The sequence below is a fragment of the Atractosteus spatula genome, unplaced genomic scaffold (assembly GCF_055471065.1).
Source record: "Atractosteus spatula isolate fAtrSpa1 unplaced genomic scaffold, fAtrSpa1.hap1 Scaffold_73, whole genome shotgun sequence".
In the NCBI taxonomy this organism is placed as follows: Eukaryota; Metazoa; Chordata; class Actinopteri; order Semionotiformes; family Lepisosteidae; genus Atractosteus; species Atractosteus spatula.
The window spans coordinates 87,592-98,494 of NW_028296905.1; the positions used below are offsets into that span (position 1 = coordinate 87,592).

Genomic DNA, 10,903 nt, shown 5'->3' on the forward strand with positions numbered 1-10,903 from the left:
TACCAGAAGTGGGGTTTGAACCCACGTGGACATTTGTCCATTGGATTTTAAACCCAACGCCTTAACCATTCGGCCATCCTGATCAACAGCGACTTTTTCTCCGTTGTTTAACATTTCAATATGATTCAACTATTTAAAAAAATAAACCAGGGCCCTGTCACAGAAACGTACCCCGTTCTGCCGCGCAACAAACGGGTACTTAGCACTGTACTAAAGAGGAGCTGTGTTTACTGTCAGCAGACATTTCCTCATTTCGAAAGACGTTTTCGCCTTCTCTCAGCTTTTTAAAGACGGTCATAAACGATCAAGAAGTAATTAATTTCAGTTTGAAGTCTGTTTCTTTTGTCTCCGCTTTTGATGAAGAAAAGCCGTGCGTGGGAGATCCCCTCTCTGAAGAAGTTTGCCGTCACCCTGCAAGAGAGAAGATCCATCATTAACCGAGGCAACCGCTGAGACAATTAACATTAAACACGTGAAATGCGAGATGCTTTCTACTTAGGGATTTTATCGTTTCTACTTTGTCAGAAGTGGGATTTAAACAAAGGTCTCCAGGAAAAGCTGCAACCTAAACGCAATGCCTTAGACCACCAACCATCCAACCTGTGTCTCTTATATGGAATTATATTTTATTTCTTTCTACTGGTTGAAAAGAAAAAAAGTGAAATCATGTAATGAGGGAAATGACTTTTTTCATGGGAAAAACTTTTACGAGCAAATGTAAAGTTAGAGCAGCGCTCAATAAAAACGATCAGAAACCGAAAGCGCTTCTTATGCGGATCAGTATATTCCGATGCCGGTGGTTCTGCAGAAGAAATAAGAAAAGCCGAACTCAAAGCACTGTGTTGCCATTACGGCTACTCTGGCTGCAGCTGTTTTAAGATCTAGACAGCGGCACAGAAAGTTGTAGGAGGTCAGACAGTTCAGACAGTTCAGACAGTTTGCGCTGTCTGAAAAACAGTATGCGAATTTAAACTTATTTAAATAAGATTATTTACAATATAATACATGCTCCAAAAGCGTTAATCCTGCAGTGGCTGCCATTTGAAACGCCTTCATAAATGACGTGTAATAGAGATTTATGCAGCTGTATGTTACAGTATGTTGCAATCAGGAAAATAAACCTATAAGAAATGTACAATACAAGGTCTGTTCCCAAACGTGAAAGCTGTATTACTCTGATGTCGGTCTTTTTGAAATAATCCAGATTGTAAAAACGACTGCGCCCTAGCAGATCAAAATATTACAAGAAGGCTGTAAAGCACACTCTGAATCGATCCGAATATTTAATTTCCCGGTCCGTTTAGGCTACAACAGGCAATTTTACGTTTATCCAGCAAAGCATTTCTCAGTTTAGTGAACTACTGGTGCTTTTAAGATGTCTAATTGTAGTTCGTCAGGATGGCCGAGCGGTCTAAGGCGCCAGACTCACTGGCTCCTTTCTTTCCATTGCTTGGGTGTTCTGGTCTCTGAATAGAGGTGTCGGTTCAAATCCCACTCCTGACAAATAATACCTTCTCTCTGTCCTGCATTTTCCCGTCTTGTTGCTCTCGCTGACAATGACAGGAAGAGGAAAACAGATAAACCGGTTTGCGGGCACATAATGGGCAGGGAAATGCTTCGTGAACACTTCAATGTGATTAGCAGAAAGTCAAATAGGCTTCGATTCTCCCTTACGTTCGGGCTGCCTGTAATCGAGTAAAGATTTACTGCAAAGTATGTATTCAAATGTGAAAGACCGAAATATAAAGCCAGAAGAAGATTTATTAAAACATATCTGTTTTCCTTGCGGTTTATCCTTTAAATGTGGCATTGTGAAATCAACCTGTAGCCCTACGGAATGCAGTCACTCTCCCAGTGACAGCGGCAGGAGCAGAGAGATTATATCAGAGCTCGAACAGAGAGTTCGGAAATCGAGGGAAATTGATTTTACAGAACATTTTATTAAACTTTCCTATCTACTCGGCCTTACTGAAGTATTTTAGCTTTTTTTTGTCTATTTCTATACTTTACAGTTGTAAACTTAAACTTGTCCGTTTAGCCAGAGAAGAGAGATATAAGCGCTATACCCCACGGTAACCTCCGATTCCAATAACCTTGACTAAAGCAGGAAGATCAGTTTCTGCTCGAGACAGCAGTTTTCTGAACTGTAAATCTCCAACAGTAGCTCGAGACGGTGTGTGTCCGGGTTCAGCAGCTATACAATTCACGTGTCCTCCCTCCTTTATTACCTTCATACACTCCTCTTAAACCACAGCAAACTCCCGGAATATTTCGGTGAACAGGTAGTGGGTCTTTCTTTCCGAGATCACAGGCAGAAAAAATAAACACGCTGAAATAAATTTCCTAAAATCCAAAGAAGTCCAGCCACGTACAGGTACGATTCTGATGTATTTCAATAGTTTTGGCACGAATTTGCAATGCTAATCTATTGGGCTCTGCACGCGTGGGCTCGAATCCAACTCCCGTCGGTTTGAGCCTTTGTGTTCTGTTTCTAAGTTGGGTTGGCGGTCTTTTGCTACTTTAGGAGAGCAGCAATATTTCTAGCGTTGGAGAACATGGCTTAGTAGCTGACAGACAATAGTCTCTTAATATTTCGGCTAAATTTATGTTTTGTACTGCTTTCACCTGATATTAATAGTAGTCCTGATAAACGGTTTTGGGACATGGCGCATCTTGAAAAATATTCTTGTGAATTTCAGTTTGAAAAAAATGCATGCACCAGAAACCGGAACTGGTCGTGTTTACATAATACGCAATGCAATAGCAAAGTTTGGATTTGAAAAAAAATCTTGCTACGAGTCCTTAGTTGTTACAAGAGGCATTTTAGGACTTTTAGCTCATAAATCCATCTTCCATTTGTACTCCATCAATATTAGCAATGTTATCTTTACCTAGCACTAAATGTAGCTCTAAATAAATGCAAATTTTAAAATACATTTAAAAATAAATGCTATTACATATATTGTAACTTTGTGGTATTTAGAATTTTTATCTGAGGATGCAGGGGAAAGTATTATACAACTGTGAAAGAGGCTCGGATTTTAATACAATTTCGATCAAAAGAAAACCAAAATCCGTAAGATTGAAATTGACGTTCAGTTGAAATATTTATAGAAACTCTCAAAGAAGCAACTGCAGTAGTGGAGAGATTTGATCCGATGTTCCAATGTTTGCAGTTCAATAATCCATTCGTCCTCGAAAGAAGCAAAGGCAAGTATGTTTTGAGTGTCACCATGATCCTCTTCTCAATTCAAAAGAAAGGTTTTATGTGATCCTGATCCCACTAGAAAAAGAGTCAATTTCTGCCTGCACTGATGTCCCTTCAAATGTTTTATAAGAACTCTGGACGTTTATAGAGTAGAAGCCTGGTCCATTTCTTCTACTAAACGAGACTATGGGAGTGAGTATTTTGATATCGAACTGGGATTTAAATAAAGAGGAACACTACACTGCATTGGGCTACGCGTGTGACAAAACATTTACTTTCCGACCTCTCGATAGCTCAGTTGCTAGCTCTTAAGACTGTAGACAAAAACAGCAGGCATTTCTTATGTCCCTAGTTTGAATCCATTTCAAATGATGGTGTTTTCTTGTTCCTTAATCAAAAAGTGAAAATTGCGAATTTGTCTTTCACTTTGATGTTCACCCGAAACCTCAGTATACAAAGAAGTAGAGGCTCCTGTTCTGAATAATCCTCAAGTCTGATTGTTTTGCTTAGACCTTTAAAATGTACACTGTTGACTGTTTGCGCTTCCTAACACAATTAAAAACCCGCCGACAAGTTACCGATCGGGAGTTTAGTTCAGTGATAGCGCGCACTTAAGACTCTCCGTTTTCTATCGCCGGCATCTTTGTATTCTTTTTAAACGCGATATCTTTTATTCTTCGTGTGTGAATTTCAGGGAGACACATAAACCCTTTGTCTGTTTTAAAGATACATTATTTTAAACCAGACATAATGAAAGACGGAGTAATTAGACACACGTACAAAACACATGAATCTAATTGAGAAAATGTTGACCGTGGCGATGTACAGTATTACTAGCTGCTCTGAACTCAATGTGGTGCTGTATGGGAATGCGATGCAAACGCCAGTGGCACAATGGATAACGTGTCTGATTACGGATCAGAAGACTGTAGGTTTCGACTCCTTACTGGTTAGTGAAAAAGCTTTTAAACCACACTACTCAACACTGACATCGTAGTGTATGCGGTCCTACACAACCTTACTATCGACTGGATGAGTCTTCTGTTCAATCTCCGATTCTTTCCGCCCATTCCTGCTATTTCACCACCGTTATTGTAGGATAACAGCCACAGACACGAGAAGATATACTATTCCGAACAAATGTCTTAAAAAATCACGTTTAAAAGGGTGACGATACGTTTTTGTTTCTTTAATGTAACCTTACTTTTGCCTGTAAAGTTCACATTATTTTCTGTAGCCGCAAATCCCCAATATTTCTGCTGTCTCCCGAGAAACACAATCTTGGAGTCAAATCATATTAAATAACACAACACATCTATTTATTTAACACCCAGATGTGACAGAACACATGTAAGACTTACACACAGCTTTTAATATGCGATAGTGAATTTGCAGGTATCCTGGGGAGGGAAGAGAACTGATATTAAGGAAATACATATTTAAAGGGGATGTAAGTCTTAAATGTGTTTTGTCACATCTGGGTGTTAACTGAATATTTTTTTAGCATTATTTATTGTGTTTTGACTCTATACTTGTGTTTCTCAGGAGACAGCAGAAATATTGATGTTTACATTTATATTCACATTCCCGGTGATATTGACTTAGGTACTCAACTATTTACTTGTAGTTTGACTTGTGTCCAAAGTTGAAAATCTCTCCAAACATCAAGATGGCTAAGGACGTGGAAAGAAACTCAGTCACATTTAGAGAAGGTAATGTTTAGATCGGATTAATTCGAAGTGTGTCTCTGGGTGCGTTTGATCTACCAACGTTGTGTTTAACTGAAGAACACCCTGACTAAGTGTGGCATAGAAACTGACACGTGTCGTATTTTTTCTACATTCACAGATTTTTGGCTAAAGTAAAAACGAATCGTTGTCATTTTCTTTCCAGCTGGCAGTAATTATTTTGCATTGATAAGAAAGATGAGCCCTTTATTTTTCGCAATTTGTGGATTTCTTGAAAAATAAGTTGTGCCAAAAACGAAATGAACACTTCTTTTAAACATAATGCAGAAGCATGTTGTCTATAACAATAAACGGTGCGAGAAGACAGGAAGAAAAGCAGCGCGGGGATTTGAACGCAAGATCACCGGTTTACTAAACAGGCGTTTTAACCAACTAAGCCAGAACGCTGGCAAAGCACTGCTCTTTTACAGCCAGTTGGATACACCGCTCTGTCACATCTTTGTTCGGTGTGCGGTGAGCCTGCTCGCTGAGCAAGTTAAGAAAGGATGTGAAATGGCTTTTACCCATTTAGCTCAATATGCTTTTGATGATCTACAGGGTGTCCAGTGCAACACAGGCGATGGACTGCTGGGATTTGGAGCCAAGATTTCCCGTTAACTAGACAGGTGCTTTAACCAACTAAGCCACGGCGCCGGCAGAATTCTCCTCTTTTACTGCCGCTTGGACACACCGCTCTGAGACACCTGCGTTCAGTAAGCGCTGAGTCGGCTGGCTGAGCATGTTGCCTCCTTTACATTCAATTGGAGCCCCGACACTAAGAGAAACGTACAGAAATGGCTTTTATCGGGCACTTTTCATGTCCAATGCGCTTGACATCTCCCAAGGGCGACAGAGTTCATTTACGACACTTTTCCTTTCTTTCTTTCTTCTTTCTGTACTATTTGATGAAAAAAAAACGAGAAATCATGTAAGGGACAATGTGTTTTTTCATGGAGAAAACGTGCACCAGGAAATGTTGTGTTTAGAAGAAGTGAGTTAACATGAAAAGTGACCTAATTTACCGGAAGAAATGCTCACCTAGCAAGATCTGCTTTACTACAAGAGAGACAGAGTGAAAGGCGTGATAATTTCACGCCGTTGTGGAACAAAACGCTATTTTCTTTGAATTCTAAATCAATTAGAAATTCAGAGCGACACATAAACGCGTTGTCTGTTTAAAAGTGATGATTTTTTTAAAACTGATAAAAATGTAGAAAACACGTTTCTCACAAATTGTAGATGTGGTGGTGTACTAGTAGCGGCGCTGAACTCACCAAAGCGCAATTCAGTTACGTGAGGGGCTAGTGGTTTAATGGATAACGCGTCTGATTTCGGTTTATAAGATTGTCGATTCGACTTCTACCGGGGTTGTGTGATTTAAATCAGGCTCCTCAGAAATAAATGTTCAGTATTTAAATAGACCGCACCTGAAAGAAAACGTTGGGTCTGGGTTCCTTTCTTTCCTGCATGAAATAGCAAATCGTTACAAAAAACACCAGCTAATGTCCAATATCGTTAGTCAAACATGAATATACTGTAGGTCTTGGTACATGGGAGTGGATTTCAACCACAATTAAAAAAGGACAAATTATAATTACAGGCTTCAGACACTTTTTTATGCAAAAGTGACCAAACACTCCCTAACTTTCAGGTATGCTTGAACCTGTAATAAAAACGAGGTCTGAAGCTTCAGTTCTCAGATGTTACTGTCTCTAAAGTCGGATGTGATGTTTCGCGGATGTGCAGTGTGGCTTTTCTCTTGTCGTGTTCAAGATGATTCGCTGCATAAGCTCCTGACTGGGTGTTGTGTACTACTGTTATTTCGTTCAGATAAAACTGAACTGCATGGTGTAATTTCCAGGTTTGGTACCAGCAGAACCTGCAAACACATCAGCTGATTTCAACGTGATTTGAACACCCAAGGTTCTAATCTGGAGTCAAACGAACTACCGCTGCGCCACGAAATCACCCGCAAGATGTGCTTTTAATTCCCCCAAAGAGAAAAATCAGCGTCCCTGAAAAAGATATTTTTCCATTCTCTCCTGTGAGGAGCGCCGCTCTTCCAACGAGGGTCTTTTCTTCCCAGACCACAGATTATTCTTTCCGCCCGGCTCTCTCACAGAGAGCAGACACACCGTCTCCACTGATGTGTTTACTACATCTATAGATCTGACCCCCTACAGCCACGATATTCCTGGACAGGATATTTACCACCAGCCTGGTGAACTTCTCATCTTGACCTCTCCCAGGAGGAGCACAATTAACACAGAGTCCTCTCTCCATTTAGCAAATAACACAAAACACTGTTTACCTGTCAAGACAGAAAAACCGGGCTGCTCCAGGTGAGGCTTGAACTCACAACCTCGGTATGACTCCACTACTCATGTCATTTGACATGGCCTGAACCAGGAAAAAGATTGGAAAACGAGAAGTTATCTCGTTGTTTTAAAACTTGCCTACTCTTTTAATTTTTAGGTCAAATCTTTTATTTTGGAGTACTTTCAATTGATGTTAATCCTTGTCCCGATGCACGATTCTGGGCCATGGTGCATCTTGAATAATGTTCTTATGGGCTTCAGTTTGGAAAAGTGCGCTCTTCAGAAGCTACCGAAACCGCTAATGGTTACATTACACTTAATGCAAAAGCAACGTTCGGGTCTTTATAAAGAGGGTTAAGGTTTCGGCTTTAGCAGAGACAGTGTTAACATTGACAATATTAAGAAGATCGTTCCTGGGTGGACTTGAACCACCAACCTTTCAGTTAACAGCCGAAAGTGCTTGCTGATTGCGCCACAGAGACTGACAAGAGAGGGTTTTCTCCATTCGCACCTTTCCGGTCAAAAAATAAACATTGCTTGCATTTTCTTGCCAGTCGGCAATATTCCTTCTGCTCTGATAGCCAAGAATTAAATTTCATTTTTCACAAGCTGTATGAATTTCTTGAAAAACAAGTTGTTGCAGAAAGGAAATGCATTCATGCATTAAACTAAATCAAGCCCTATGCGGTTGTCCAAAATGGTACTTTCTGCACAAAAAGACAGGAAGAAAGGCACAGCTGGGATGTGGAGCCAGGCTCTCCAGTTAACGAGACAGGTACTTAAAGCAACTAAGCTACGGCGCCAGCAGAATTCTCCTCTTTTACAGCCGCTTGGACACACCGCTCTGAGCCATCTGCGTTCAGTAAGCACTGAGTCTGCTGGCTGAGCAAGCTGCCTCCTTTACACGCAACAGGAGCCCCGACTGTAAGAGAAACGAAGAGAAATGGCTTTATTGGGCACTTTTCATGTCCAATGCGCTTGACATCTCCCAAGGGCTGCAGAGTTCATTTACGACGCTTTTCCTTTCTTTCTTCTTTCTGCACTCTTTGATGAAACAAAGCGAGAAATCATGTAAGGGAAAATGACTTTTTTTCATGGAGAAAACATGCACCAGGAAATGTTGTGTTTAGAAGAAGTGAGTTAACATGAAAAGTGACCTAATTTACCGGAGCAAATGCTCGCCTAGCAAGATCTGCTTTACTACAAGAGAGAAGTAGAGTGAAAGACGTGATCATTTCACGCCGTTGTGGAACAAAACGCTTTTTTCTTGGAATTCTAAATCAATTAGAAATTCAGAGCGACACATAAAGGCTTTGTCTGCTTGAAAGTGATGATTTTTAAAAACTGATAAAAATGTAGAAAACACGTTTCTCACGTAGATATTTAAGATGGGGGTGGGGTATTACTAGTAGCGGCGCTGAACTCACCATGGTGCAATTCATTTACGTGACAGGCTAGTGGTTTAATGGATAAGGCGTCTGATTTCGGTTTATTAGATTGTCGATTCGACTTCTACCGGGGTTGTGTGATTTAAATCAGGCTCCACAGAAATAGATGTCCGTTATGTAAATGAACCGCACCTGAAAGCAAACGTTGGGTCTGGGTTCCTTTCTTTCCTGCATGAAATAGCAAATCGTTACAAAAAAAACACCAACTAATGTCCAATAGCGTTAGTCATTTAAGTAAACATGAATATACTGTAAGGTCTTGGTACATGGGAGTGGATTTCAACCACAATTAAAAAAGAGCAAATTATTATTACAGGCTTCAGACACTTTTTCATACAAAAGTGACCAAACACTCCCTAACTTTCAGGTTTGCTGGAACCTGTAACAAAAAGGAGGTCGTTAACTTCCATTCTCTGATGTTACTGTCTCTAAAGCCGGACGTGATGTTTCGCGGAAGTGCATTGTGCTTTTTCTCTTGCCGTGTTCAAGATGCTTCGCTGCATAAGCTCCTGACTGGGTGTTCCGTACTGCGCTGTTACTTCGTTCAGATTACCCATGCGGTGTACAGATAAAACCCGACTGCGTGGTGTAAGTTCCGGGTTCGGCACCAGCAGCACCTGCAAAATCACCAACTGACCTCGACGTGATTTGAACACGCAACCTTCTGATCTGGAGTCAGACGCACTACCGTTGCGCCACGAGGTCACTCGCTTCAAGTGCTTTTAATTCCCCCAAAGAGAACAATCAGCGTCCCTGGAAAAGTTTTTTTTCATTCTCTCCTGTGAGGAGCACCGCTCTTCCAACGAGGGTCTCTTCTTCCCAGACCACAGATTATTCTTTCCGCCCGGCTCTCTCACAGAGAGCAGACACACCGTCTCCACTGATGTGTTTACTACATCTATAGATCTGACCCCCTACAGCCACGATATTCCTGGACAGGATATTTACCACCAGCCTCGTGAACTTCTCATCTTGACCTCTCCCAGGAGGAGCACAATTAACACAGAATCCTCTCTCCATTTAGCAAATAACACAAAACACTGTTTACCTGTCAAGACAGAAAACCAGGCTGCTCCAGGTGAGGCTTGAACTCACAACCTCGGTATGATTCCACTGTTCATGTCATTGGACATGGCCTGAACCAGGAAAGAGATTGGAAATCGAGATGTCATGGCGTTGTTTTAAAACTTGCCTACTCTTTCAATTTTTTTCGATCAAATCTTTTATCTGGGAGTACTTTCAGTTGATGTTAATCCTTGTCCCGATGCACGATTCTGGGCCATGGTGCATCTTGAATAATGTTCTTATAGGCTTCAGTTTGGAAAAGTGCGCTCTTCAGAAGCTACCGAAACCGCTAATGGTTACATAACACTTAAGCAAAAGCAACGTTCGGGTTTGAAAACTAATATTTCTTGCTATGAATACAAACACTGTTACAGGAGGCGTGTTAGGGCTATTTTAGCTTAGATCATCAATTCATCTGACATTTCTTCTCCATCTATATCAACAGCGTAATCGCTACTGAGCGCTAAAGGCAGGTCCTGGCAATACAATCTTCTTTAGAAAACATTTTTAAAACTATTTCCACGACCATACGTAAAGTAAAAGATACCGATTGCACGCAACTAATAAAATCTCTTTTCCAGGGACGTTGTAGCTAGATGCAAATTACAATCGAAAATGTATCAGCTTTAAAATTTTCTTTTGGATCCACAGGACGATCAGCACGAGACTCAAAATATGCCTGTGTTTGATTGTACAGCATAGATTGTACAGCATTTATGTTAAAATGAAGGTAAATATATCAAAATATCAACATCCAACTTCACAGTGCTAACGTAACAATGCTTGTCAAATTCTCAAACAAATCCGCATGTATTTCTAAACTATTTTAGCAGAGGACGCAACAGGAGCATAAATGATATCTCCCGCCAGCCCTTCAAAGATACTTTTCCATGGGTGAATATGGTTGTCTGGGGAGTTGCGGTGTTGGTCACTATTGGACTTCCCCGGTCTCAAGTGTTGTTGTTGGACACGGGCAAAAGACTCGCATTTTCGGCAAATATAAAGAGGGTTAAGGTTTCGGCTTTAGCGGAGCCAGTGTTCACATTGACAATAATAAGAAGATCGTCCCTGGGTGGGCTCGAACCACCAACCTTTCAGTTAACAGCCGAACGCGCTCGCCGATTGCGCCACAGAGAC

The 10,903-nt window shown here is 40.9% G+C and overlaps 3 non-coding genes across 3 annotated transcripts; all 3 read right to left on the bottom strand.

Moving 5' to 3' along the window:
• trnal-uaa (transfer RNA leucine (anticodon UAA)) lies at nucleotides 1–83 on the bottom strand. The gene has a single exon. It is a non-coding gene; the product is annotated as a tRNA-Leu (tRNA).
• A 9,251-nt stretch (nucleotides 84–9,334) lies between these two features.
• trnaw-cca (transfer RNA tryptophan (anticodon CCA)) lies at nucleotides 9,335–9,406 on the bottom strand. The gene has a single exon. It is a non-coding gene; the product is annotated as a tRNA-Trp (tRNA).
• A 1,423-nt stretch (nucleotides 9,407–10,829) lies between these two features.
• On the bottom strand, nucleotides 10,830–10,903 carry trnan-guu (transfer RNA asparagine (anticodon GUU)). Its single transcript has one exon. It is a non-coding gene; the product is annotated as a tRNA-Asn (tRNA).